Source organism: Myotis yumanensis, unplaced genomic scaffold (assembly GCF_028538775.1).
Source record: "Myotis yumanensis isolate MYYU_CA2020_CCGP unplaced genomic scaffold, mMyoYum1.0.hap1 SCAF_3, whole genome shotgun sequence".
Taxonomy (NCBI): Eukaryota; Metazoa; Chordata; class Mammalia; order Chiroptera; family Vespertilionidae; genus Myotis; species Myotis yumanensis.
The window spans coordinates 158,707,715-158,717,539 of record NW_027223754.1 but is presented as its reverse complement, the minus strand read 5'-3'; the positions used below and the strand labels follow the sequence as shown (position 1 = coordinate 158,717,539).

The 9,825-nt window shown below is 48.4% G+C and overlaps 1 pseudogene; it reads left to right on the top strand.

Annotated features, from left to right (window-relative positions):
• The first annotated feature begins 542 nt into the window (after positions 1-542).
• LOC139006386 (large ribosomal subunit protein eL29 pseudogene) lies at positions 543-5,000 on the top strand (annotated as a pseudogene).
• The last annotated feature ends 4,825 nt before the right edge of the window (positions 5,001-9,825 follow it).

Below are 9,825 nucleotides of genomic sequence, written 5' to 3'. Positions count from 1 at the left end.
AATATTAATTGAGTGTAATGGTTTGGATTGATTTCTGGGGTCTCTGTTCGGTTCCATTGATCTATATGCCTGTTCTTGAGCCAGTACCAGGGTGCCTCTAATTTCTGAACCTTTCTGTAATTTTAGAGGAGAATCATCTTTTTTCCTTGTTTTCTTTCTATTAGGTTTTAGCTTTTTTTTCTCTTCTAAGTTATATATCATTTATCTATCTGGTCTCCAGCATCTAAAATATTGGGATCTGTTATCTTTTTTCTTTTTGTCTTTTTTTATACCTCTAACATTTATGACTTTTTTATTCCTTTTATAATAATTTTAGTTGGATTTGGGAGACGTTAGAGAAAATTACATATATTCAATTAAAAATCTCCTATTCACTCTTCATCTCCTTCCAATCTGGTTTCTGTCCCCACTGTCGCACTAAAACAGGTCATCATAACCATCAGGTACTTTTCCCCCAGCTTTATTCAGATATAATTGACATATAACATGTGTAAATTTAAGGTGTTGCAATATAATGATTTGATACATGTACATACTGCAAAATGTTTACCACACTAAGGTGAGTTAACACAACCTTCACCTCATGTAATTATTTTGTTGGTTTTGTTATGGTGAGCTCATTAAAGCTCTACTGTCCTAGAAAATTTCAAATATACAATACAATGTTAACTATAATCACCATGCCATACATTAGATTCCTGGAACGTATTCATTTTATAACTGGAAGTTTATACCTTTTGACCAATATTTCCCCATTTCCCCCACCCCTCAGCCCTTGGCAACCATCATTCTACTCTGAGTTTGATGTTTTTAGATTCCACATATAAATGAGATCATACAGTATTTGGCTAGAATTCTCTGTATAACTTATTTCACTTAGCAAAATGCCCTCCAAGTCCTTCCAAGTTATGGTAGGATTTACCTTATTTATTTTTTTAATATATATTTTATTGATTTTTTACAGAGAGGAAGGGAGAGAGATAGAGAGTTAGAAACATTGATGAGAGAGAAACATTGATCAGCTGCCTCCTGCACATCTCCCACTGGGGATGTGCCCGCAACCCAGGTACATGCCCTTGACCAGAATCGAACCTGGGACCTTTCAGTCCGCAGGCCGAGGCTCTATCCACTGAGCCAAACCGGTTTCGGCTTATTTTTTTTTTATGTCTGAATAACATACCATTATCTATGCTAATAAAAGGTAATATGCTAATTAGGGCGGACGTCTTCCAGATATCCATCCGGACAAAGCCACAGTCGCTGTGAGGCCCGGGGCTCAGGCCTTACAGCTGCCGCAGCCAGCAGTGGCAGCAGCAGCAGCAGGGTGATGGGGGCAGCGCCTTCCCCTGATCAGCCTGGTCACCTCCTGCAGAGGGAGGCCAGACTGCAGCTTAGGCCTGCTCCCCAAGGGACATCAGTAGGACATCCCCTGAGAGCTCCCAGACTATGAGAGGGGGTAGGCCAGGCTGAGGGACCACCCCACCAACACCAGTGCATGAATTTTCGTGCACAGGCCTCTAGTCCTATATAATAAAAGCCTAATATGCAAATTGACTGAATGGTGGAATGACCTGTGGAACAACCGGTTGCTATGATGCACACTGACCACCAGGGGGCAGATGCTCAATGGAGGAGCTGCCCCAGCCCACAGGTGCCAGGCCAGCCAAGGCGGGTGCCAGCGGGCCCCCCCAATCACCCCACTGGTTGTCCCACAGAGGGAGGCAACCAGCGGCGGCGGTGGGGGGCGAAGTCGGCAAGCAGGCAGTGCCAGGCTGGCCAAGGCCGGTGTCAGAGGGGGGCCCTCTGATTGCCCCGCTGGTCACCCCACAGGTCCACACTGATTGTCAGCCATGCCTAGAGATCCTACCCATGCACGAATTTCGTGCACCGGGTCTCCAGTGTGTGTGTGTGTGTGTGTGTGTGTGTGTGTGTGTGTATGTGTATATCACATTTCCTCTACCTGTTTATCCATTGATGGGCACTTTGGTTGTTTCCATGTCTTAGTTATTGTGGCTAATACTGCAGTGAACATGGGAGTACAGATACCTCTTAAGATAGTGGTTCCATCTCCTTAGGATATATACCCAGAAGTGGGATTGCTAGAACTGTGAAGTTCTATTTTTAATTTTTTGAGGAAGCTCCATACTGTTCTTATTTTTATTTATTTTTGTGGATGTGGATGTGTGTGTGGGTGTGTAGGTCCAGACTGTTTTTAATTCTACATTCCCACCAATAGCGCTTCAGGATTCCCTTTTCTTCACATCTTTGCCAGCATTTGTTATTTCTTGTTAGTTTGTTTTTTAAATAAGTCATTCTAACAGGAGCTGGGGATCAAACCTGCAACCCAGGTACATGCCCTTGACTAGGACTTGAACCCAATATGCATTGGTGTGTACAGGGCTGATGCTCTAGCCAATGAGAACACCAGTTTGGGCACAAAGGAAAAGTTTCTGACAGAAATTAAATGTGCTACTTCAGGGAACACATGAGTGATAAGAAAGAGAAACAGCCTTATCGCTCATACGGAGAAAGTTGTCGTGGTCTGGATAGAAGGCCACACCGGCCACAGCACTCTTAAGCCAAAGCCTAATCCTGAGCAAGGCCCTCACTTTCTTCAATACTATGAAGGCTGAGAGAGGTGAGAGGTGCAGAAGGAAAGTGTGAAGATAGAAGTTGGTTTATGAGATTTGAGGAAAGTAGCCGTCTCCGTACATAACAGTGCAAAGCACAGCTCTGGTGGAGTGTCCCATGCACCGAGAAGAGAGTCTCCAGTTTGATTCCAGGTCAGGGCGCTGCCCAGGCTGGGGTCTCCATTCCCAATGGGGGCGTACAGGGGGCAGCCAACCAATGATGCTCCTCTGTCATCGATGTTTCTCTCTCTTCCTCTCCCTTCCTCTCTTTCTACAATTAATAAAAACATATATATATGTATATCTGCATATATATATATATATATACATATATATATACATATATATATAGATAGATATATATAGATATATATACATAGTTTTAAAAGTACAAGGTGCAGCAGCAAGTGCTGATGTAGATGCTGCAGCAAGTTATCCAGAAGACCTAGCTGAGATAATTAATAAAGGCATCTACACTAAACAATGAATTTTCAATGTAGACAAAACAGCCTTGTACTGGAAGAAGATGCTATTTAGGACTTTCATAGCTAGAGAGAAGCCAGTGCCTTTCAAAGCTTCAAAGGGCAGGCTGACTCTCTTATTAGGGGCTAATGTAGCTGGTGATTTTAAATTGAAGCCAATGATCATTTATCATTCCCCAAATCCGAGAGCCCTTAAGTAGATTTATGCCAAAGGTACTTGGCCTGTGCCTTATCAGTGGAACAATCAAGTCTGGATGACAGTGTATCTGGTTACAACATGGTTTATTAAATATTTTAAGCCCACTATTGGGACCTACTGCTCAGAAAAAAAAGGTTCTTTTCAAAATATTACTGTTCATTGACAATGCACCTGGACACTCAAGAGCTCTGATGGAGATGTACAAGGAGATTAATGTTGTATTCATGGAACACAACATTCATTCTGTCAGCCCATGAGTCAAGGAGTAATTTTGATTTTCAAGTGTTATTATTTAAGAAACAAATTTCAGTTCTGACCAGTGTGGCTCAGTTGGTTAAGCATCATCCCATGCACCGAAAGGTTGCCAGTTTGATTCCGTCAGGGCACATGCCCAGGTTGCGGTTTTGGTCCGGGCCGGGGGTGGGTCCGGGAGGCAACCGACCGATGTTTCTCTCTCTCTCTCTCTCTCTCTCTCTCTCTCTCTCTCTCTCTCTCTCTCTCTCTTTTCCTTCCTCTCTGGAAAAAAAAACAAACCAACTCAATTAAATAAAGAAACACATTTCATACGTCTATAGCTGCCATTGTTAGTGATTCCTCTGATGGATCTGGGCAACGTAAATTGAAAACCTTCTGGAAAGGATGCACCGTGTTGTGTTCCATTAAGAACATTTGCGATTTATGGGAAGAATCAAAATATCAACATTAACAGGAGTTCAGAAGAAGTTGATCCCAACACTCGTGATGACTTTGAGGGGTTCAGGACTTCAGCGGAGGAAGTAACTGCAGGTATGGTGGGAAAAGAAAGAGCCAGAAAATTACTAGAGCCAGAAGATAGGACTGAATTGCTGCAATCTCGTGATGAGACAAACGAGGAGTTACTTCTTACGGATGAGCGAAGAAAGTGGTATTTTGAGATGGGATGTACTCCTGGTGAAGATGCTGGGGAGATTGTTGAAATGACAACAAAGGATTTAGAATATTATATAAGCTTAGTTGCTAATGCAGTGGCAGGGTTTGAGAGGATTGACCCCCATTTTGAAAGAAGTTCTACTGTGGTTAATACGCTATCAAACAGCCTCACCTGCTATAGAGAAATCATTTGTGAAAGGAACAGTCAGTCAAAGTGGCCAACTTCACTGTTGCCTTATTTTAAGAAATTGGCCAGGCACTTTGGGAACCGCGGGCTTCGGTGCAGAGGTGGCCCAAGTCCAAGAACCATACCACGCACAACCGGTCCCGAAAATGGCACAGGAACGGCATCAAGAAACCCCCATCACAAAGACACAAATTTCTTAAGGGGGTAGACCCCAAGTTCCTAAGGAACATGCGCTTTGCCAAGAAGCACAACAAGAAGGGCCTGAAGAAGATGCAGGCCAACAACGCCAAGGCCATGAGCGCACGTGCTGAGGCCATCAAGGCCCTGGTCAAGCCCAAGGAGCCCAGGCCCAACATCCCAAAGGGCTGCAGCCACAAACTCAGTCGACTTGCCTACCTCGCTCACCCCAAGCTTGGGAAAGTGCTCGTGCCCACATTGCCAAGGGGCTCAGGCTCTGCCGGCCAAAGGCCAAGGCCAAGGCGGAAACCAAGCCCCAGGCTGCGGGTGCAGCTGCAGCTGCAGCTCAGGCTCCCAAAGGGGTTCAGGCTCCCGCTCCCAAAGGTGCCCAGGCCCCCACGAAGGCTCCACAGTAGAGGCCTCTGTCTGCCAAACGTGATGTGAGGACGGAAGGACTGGTGGGACCTCTGGGTTGCTGTATGCATGGAGCTGGTGTCCTCCTTTGCTATTTGAACAAATAAACCTGAGGCAGGATCTGTCAAAAAACAAAAACAAAAGCAAGAAATTGGCACAGCACATCCCCAGTGGGAGATGTGCAGGAGGCGGCTGATCGATGTTTCTCTCCCATCGATGTTTCTGGCTCTCTGTCCCTCTCCCTTCCTCTCTGTGAAAGATCAATAAAATATATTTAAAAAAAAAAAGAAATTGGCACAGCCACCCCAGCCTTCAGCAGCCACCACGCTGATCAGTCAGCAGCCATCAACACTGAGGCAAGACCCTCCACCAGCAAAAAGATTATGACTCGCTGAGGGCTCAGATGAAGCTTAGCATTTTTTAGCAATGAAGTATTTTCTCATTAAGGTATGTACAGTACATATTTTTTTAGACATAATGCTATTACACACTTAATAAACGAGAGTATAGTGAAAACATTTATTTATATGCACTGGGAAACCAAAAAATGTGTGCAACTTGCGTTATTGCAATACTCGCTTTATTGTGGTGGTCTAGAACTGAACGAACCTGCAGTATCTCCAAGGTATGCCTGTCCTGATAAAGGGGGGAAATCCCTGCTTTAACATATTTTAGCCTGAGTAAAGATTTTTTTAAAAATATATTTTATTGATTTTTTACAGAGCGGAAGGGAGAGGGATAGAGAGTTAGAAACATGGATGAGAGAGAAACATTGATCAGCTGCCTCCTGCATACCCCCTACTGGGGATGTGCCCGCAACCAAGGTACATGCCCTTGACCAGAATCGAACCTGGGACCCTTGAGTCCGCAGGCTGACGCTCTATCCACTGAGCCAAACCAGTTAGGGCAAATATTTTTTTAAAAAAATGTTTTTATTGATTTTTAGAGAGAGAGGAAGGGAGAGAGAGATAGAAACATCAATGAGAGAGAAACATCAACATCGATTTGCTGCCTCCATCACCTCACCCACAACCCCCGGCATGCGCCCTGACTGGGAATCGGACCAGCAACCTCTTGTTCATGGGTCGATGCTTAACTGCTGAGCCACACCAGTGGGCAAGACTTTGATTTTGAAGTTTGCTAAAGGTCAGAGGCATGAAATATAAAAGGCATATCTTACAGCAATTACGATTCTTTGGGGGAAGGTTTCCCTCTTTGATATTTATGGCTCTCTTTTCTTCTGTTACTAACCCAATTCCTCACTAGTACCACCACCAAAACAAGAGCACCGCTAGCTGGTAAAAAGCCATCCCTGAGTTCCTGCCCCGATGCCAGACAGTCCAGTTCCTCCCCATGTGTCTGGGTCCCCCAGCGCCTCCAGGCGGGCACTGGAGCTCGGAGGAAGCAAGTCTAAGTTCATGCCGGAACCTTTTAAGAGGGACATTTGGGTCTCCTGCGCCTCTGTGTCGTTGTGAAGGAAGAAAGATCGGGTTTGCCAGTATTGCCAAGTCACTGGAAGCCAGGAGAGTGGACTGGAACCGGTTCTCCCTTGCAGCTCTCAGAAAAGACCAACCCTGCTGCAGTTCTTGATCTCGGACTTCTGATTTTCAGAAGTGTGAGGACTATATGTTTCTGTCACTTAAGCCACTCTGTTTATGGTGCTTTTGCTACAACAGCCCTCGAAAACATATAAAGATTTTGTAGCGCTTTCCCTGTGAAACACCTTCCAGTTGTCAATCACACTTCCTGTATGGAAGACATGGCTGAATGAAGAAATGGCAAAGTGCAAGACTTCCTGTGATAGGGGCAGAAATAGAATATTGGGGACCAGTTGTAATTGTAAGAAATGTTAATCTTGCTCTGTTAACCGTGATTGTTTTGTTCTGATTAAAGAAAGCACATTCTAACCTGGCTGGGGGTTGCATGTGGGACCTGGGAGCTCACCTGGAAATGCAGTCCATCCTCCCCATCAGGGAGCTGCCATTTATCATGGAAAAATAACCTCAAAAACCTTGTTGCAGAAACCGGAATCACAGGCCCTTTGAAGACCCATAGCCCTTTGCATCACTAAGCCCTTTGAAGACCTCCAGCCTTTGCATACCCGCAGGCCTCTGCGAATCTCCAGACCTGTAAACTGCCCTTTTGGCATACCTTTTGCCAACTTCCCCACGTAACCTTCGTCCTTCTACCCAATATAAGCAGTTGGCTCATGGTGGGGTAGAGAGCAGATTTTTGTGGTTGACCTGCTGCCGGCCAGTATTTTTTTATTTTTTTTATTTTAATAATTTTTATTTCTTAAAGTATTACAAAGAGTATTACATATGTCTCCTTTTTTCCCCCCCTTGACATTCCCCCAGCCCCTACCCCCCGCCCCCCCCCGCCCCGTGTCTTGTGTCCATTGGTTAATCCCATATGCATGCATATAAGTCCTTCAGTTGGTCTCTTAATCCCCCCCCCAACCCTCCCCAGGCTTCCCACTGTAGTTTAACATTCTGTTCAATGTTGCTCTGCTTCTGTATCTACCCCTGTTCATCAGTCCATACTGGTCCCCTTTATTTGTCCCAACCTCACTGGAGTAGTCTCAACCTCACCAGGGCCGTCTGAGCCTCACCAGGGCCGTTTCAACCTCACCGGGGCCGTCCCTACCTCACGGGGGCCGTTTCAACCTCACCGGGGTCGTCCCTACCACACCGGGGCCGTTTCGACCTGACCGGGGTTGTCCCTACCAGACCGGGGTCGTCCCTACCTCACGGGGGCTGTTTCAACCTCACCGGGGCCGTCCCGACTTCACCAGGGCCGTTTCAACCTCACCGGGGTTGTCCCTACCACACCGGGGCCGTTTCAACCTGACCGGGGTTGTCCCTACCACACCGGGGCCGTTTCAACCTGACCGGGGCCATCCCTACCTCACGGGGGCCGTTTCAACCTCACCGGGGTCGTCCCTACCACACCGGGGCCGTTTCGACCTGACCGGGGTTGTCCCTACCACACCGGGGCTGTTTCAACCTGACTGGGGTTGTCCCTACCACACCGGGGCCGTTTCGACCTGACTGGGGTCGTCACTACCTCACGGGGGCCGTTTCAACCTCATCGGGGTCGTCCCTACCTCACGGGGTCTGTTTCAACCTCACCGGGGTCGTCCCTACCTCACGGGGGCCGTTTCAACCTGACCGGGGTTGTCCCTACCTCACGGGGGCCGTTTCAACCTGACCGGGGTCGTCACTACCTCACGGGGGCCGTTTCAACCTCATCGGGGTCGTCCCTACCTCACGGGGGCCGTTTCAACCTGACCGGGGTTGTCCCTACCACACCGGGGCCGTTTCGACCTGACCAGGGTCGTCCCTACCTCACGGGGGCCGTTTCAACCTCACCGGGGTCGTCCCTACCACACCGGGGCCGTTTCGACCTGACTGGGGTCGTCCCTACCTCACGGGGTCTGTTTCAACCTCACCGGGGTCGTCCCTACCACACTGGGGCCGTTTCGACCTGACCGGGGTCGTCCCTACCTCACGGGGGCCGTTTCAACCTGACCGGGGTCGTCCCTACCTCACGGGGGCCGTTTCAACCTGACCGGGGTTGTCCCTACCACACCGGGGCCGTTTCGACCTGACCGGGGTCGTCCCTACCTCACGGGGGCCGTTTCAACCTCACCGGGGTCGTCCCTACCACACCGGGGCCGTTTCGACCTGACCAGGGTCGTCCCTACCTCACGGGGGCCGTTTCAACCTGACCGGGGTTGTCCCTACCACACCGGGGCCGTTTTGACCTGACCAGGGTCGTCCCTACCTCACGGGGGCCGTTTCAACCTCACCGGGGTCGTCCCTACCACACCGGGTGCCGGCCAGTATTGGAATAAATGCTCATATATGATTCAATCCTGTCTCTGCTTTATTGGTTCAGGTAGTGACAGGCAGCACGGACCCACTGATTGTCCCTTACACCTGGACCAGCATTACCTGGCAGATCCAGGAGTTGGCACCACAAGGATACCAGAGGTGCCCCTCACCCCTGGGTCCTTCCCAGTGCATGCTGGGTCTTATAGTTCTGGCATGCAGAGTTGGGGCCAGACAGGGGTGGGCAAACTTTTTGACTCGAGGGCCACAATGGGTTCTTAAACTGGACCGGAGGGCCGGAACAAAAGCATGGATGGAGTGTTTGTGTGAACTAATATAAATTCAAAGTAAACATTATTACATAAAAGGGTACAGTCTTTTTTTTTTTTTTTTTTTTTTTTTTTTTTTTAGTTTTATTCATTTCAAACGGGCTGGATCCAGCCCGTGGGCCGTAGTTTGCCCACGGCTGGGCCAGAGGCTTCCATGCTTCCTTTCCCCGCCCATAGACCCACAGACTGCCAATCCAAGTAGCCAATAGGTGGCCTGACTGGCGATTTCTTTTACCCCATAGGCTTAGAGTTTTGCAGCCGCCCTGGTAAACTTGCCGATTGCTCCAGCCTATAGTCATAGGTTTGCCCTGCTCTGCACAACTCCATTGCATCCGTGGAGCCGTGAGCTTGGGAGCTGAGGGTCTGAGACCATGGGACTTGGATCTGAGTAGCACTTAGGAGATGCTGTGCAACCGAGTGAGTGCCCCGGTGGCCGGCGGGGGAGTGGGGTGGTTAGTGATTGAACTCCGGTCGGGGAGGGGTTCCCCCTTCCCACCCGGGAATGGACCGGTCACCTCTTTCACGTGGCGAGGTGACCTTCCTTAGTCCCGGGCCTGAGATGAGCCCCCCATCTTCCACCTAGGTCACCAGGTTCTGAGAAAATAACCCCATCCCCTCTGGGTGCCTAGCACCCTGTTGTGTGCCTAGGAGGCCGTTTGTTGACT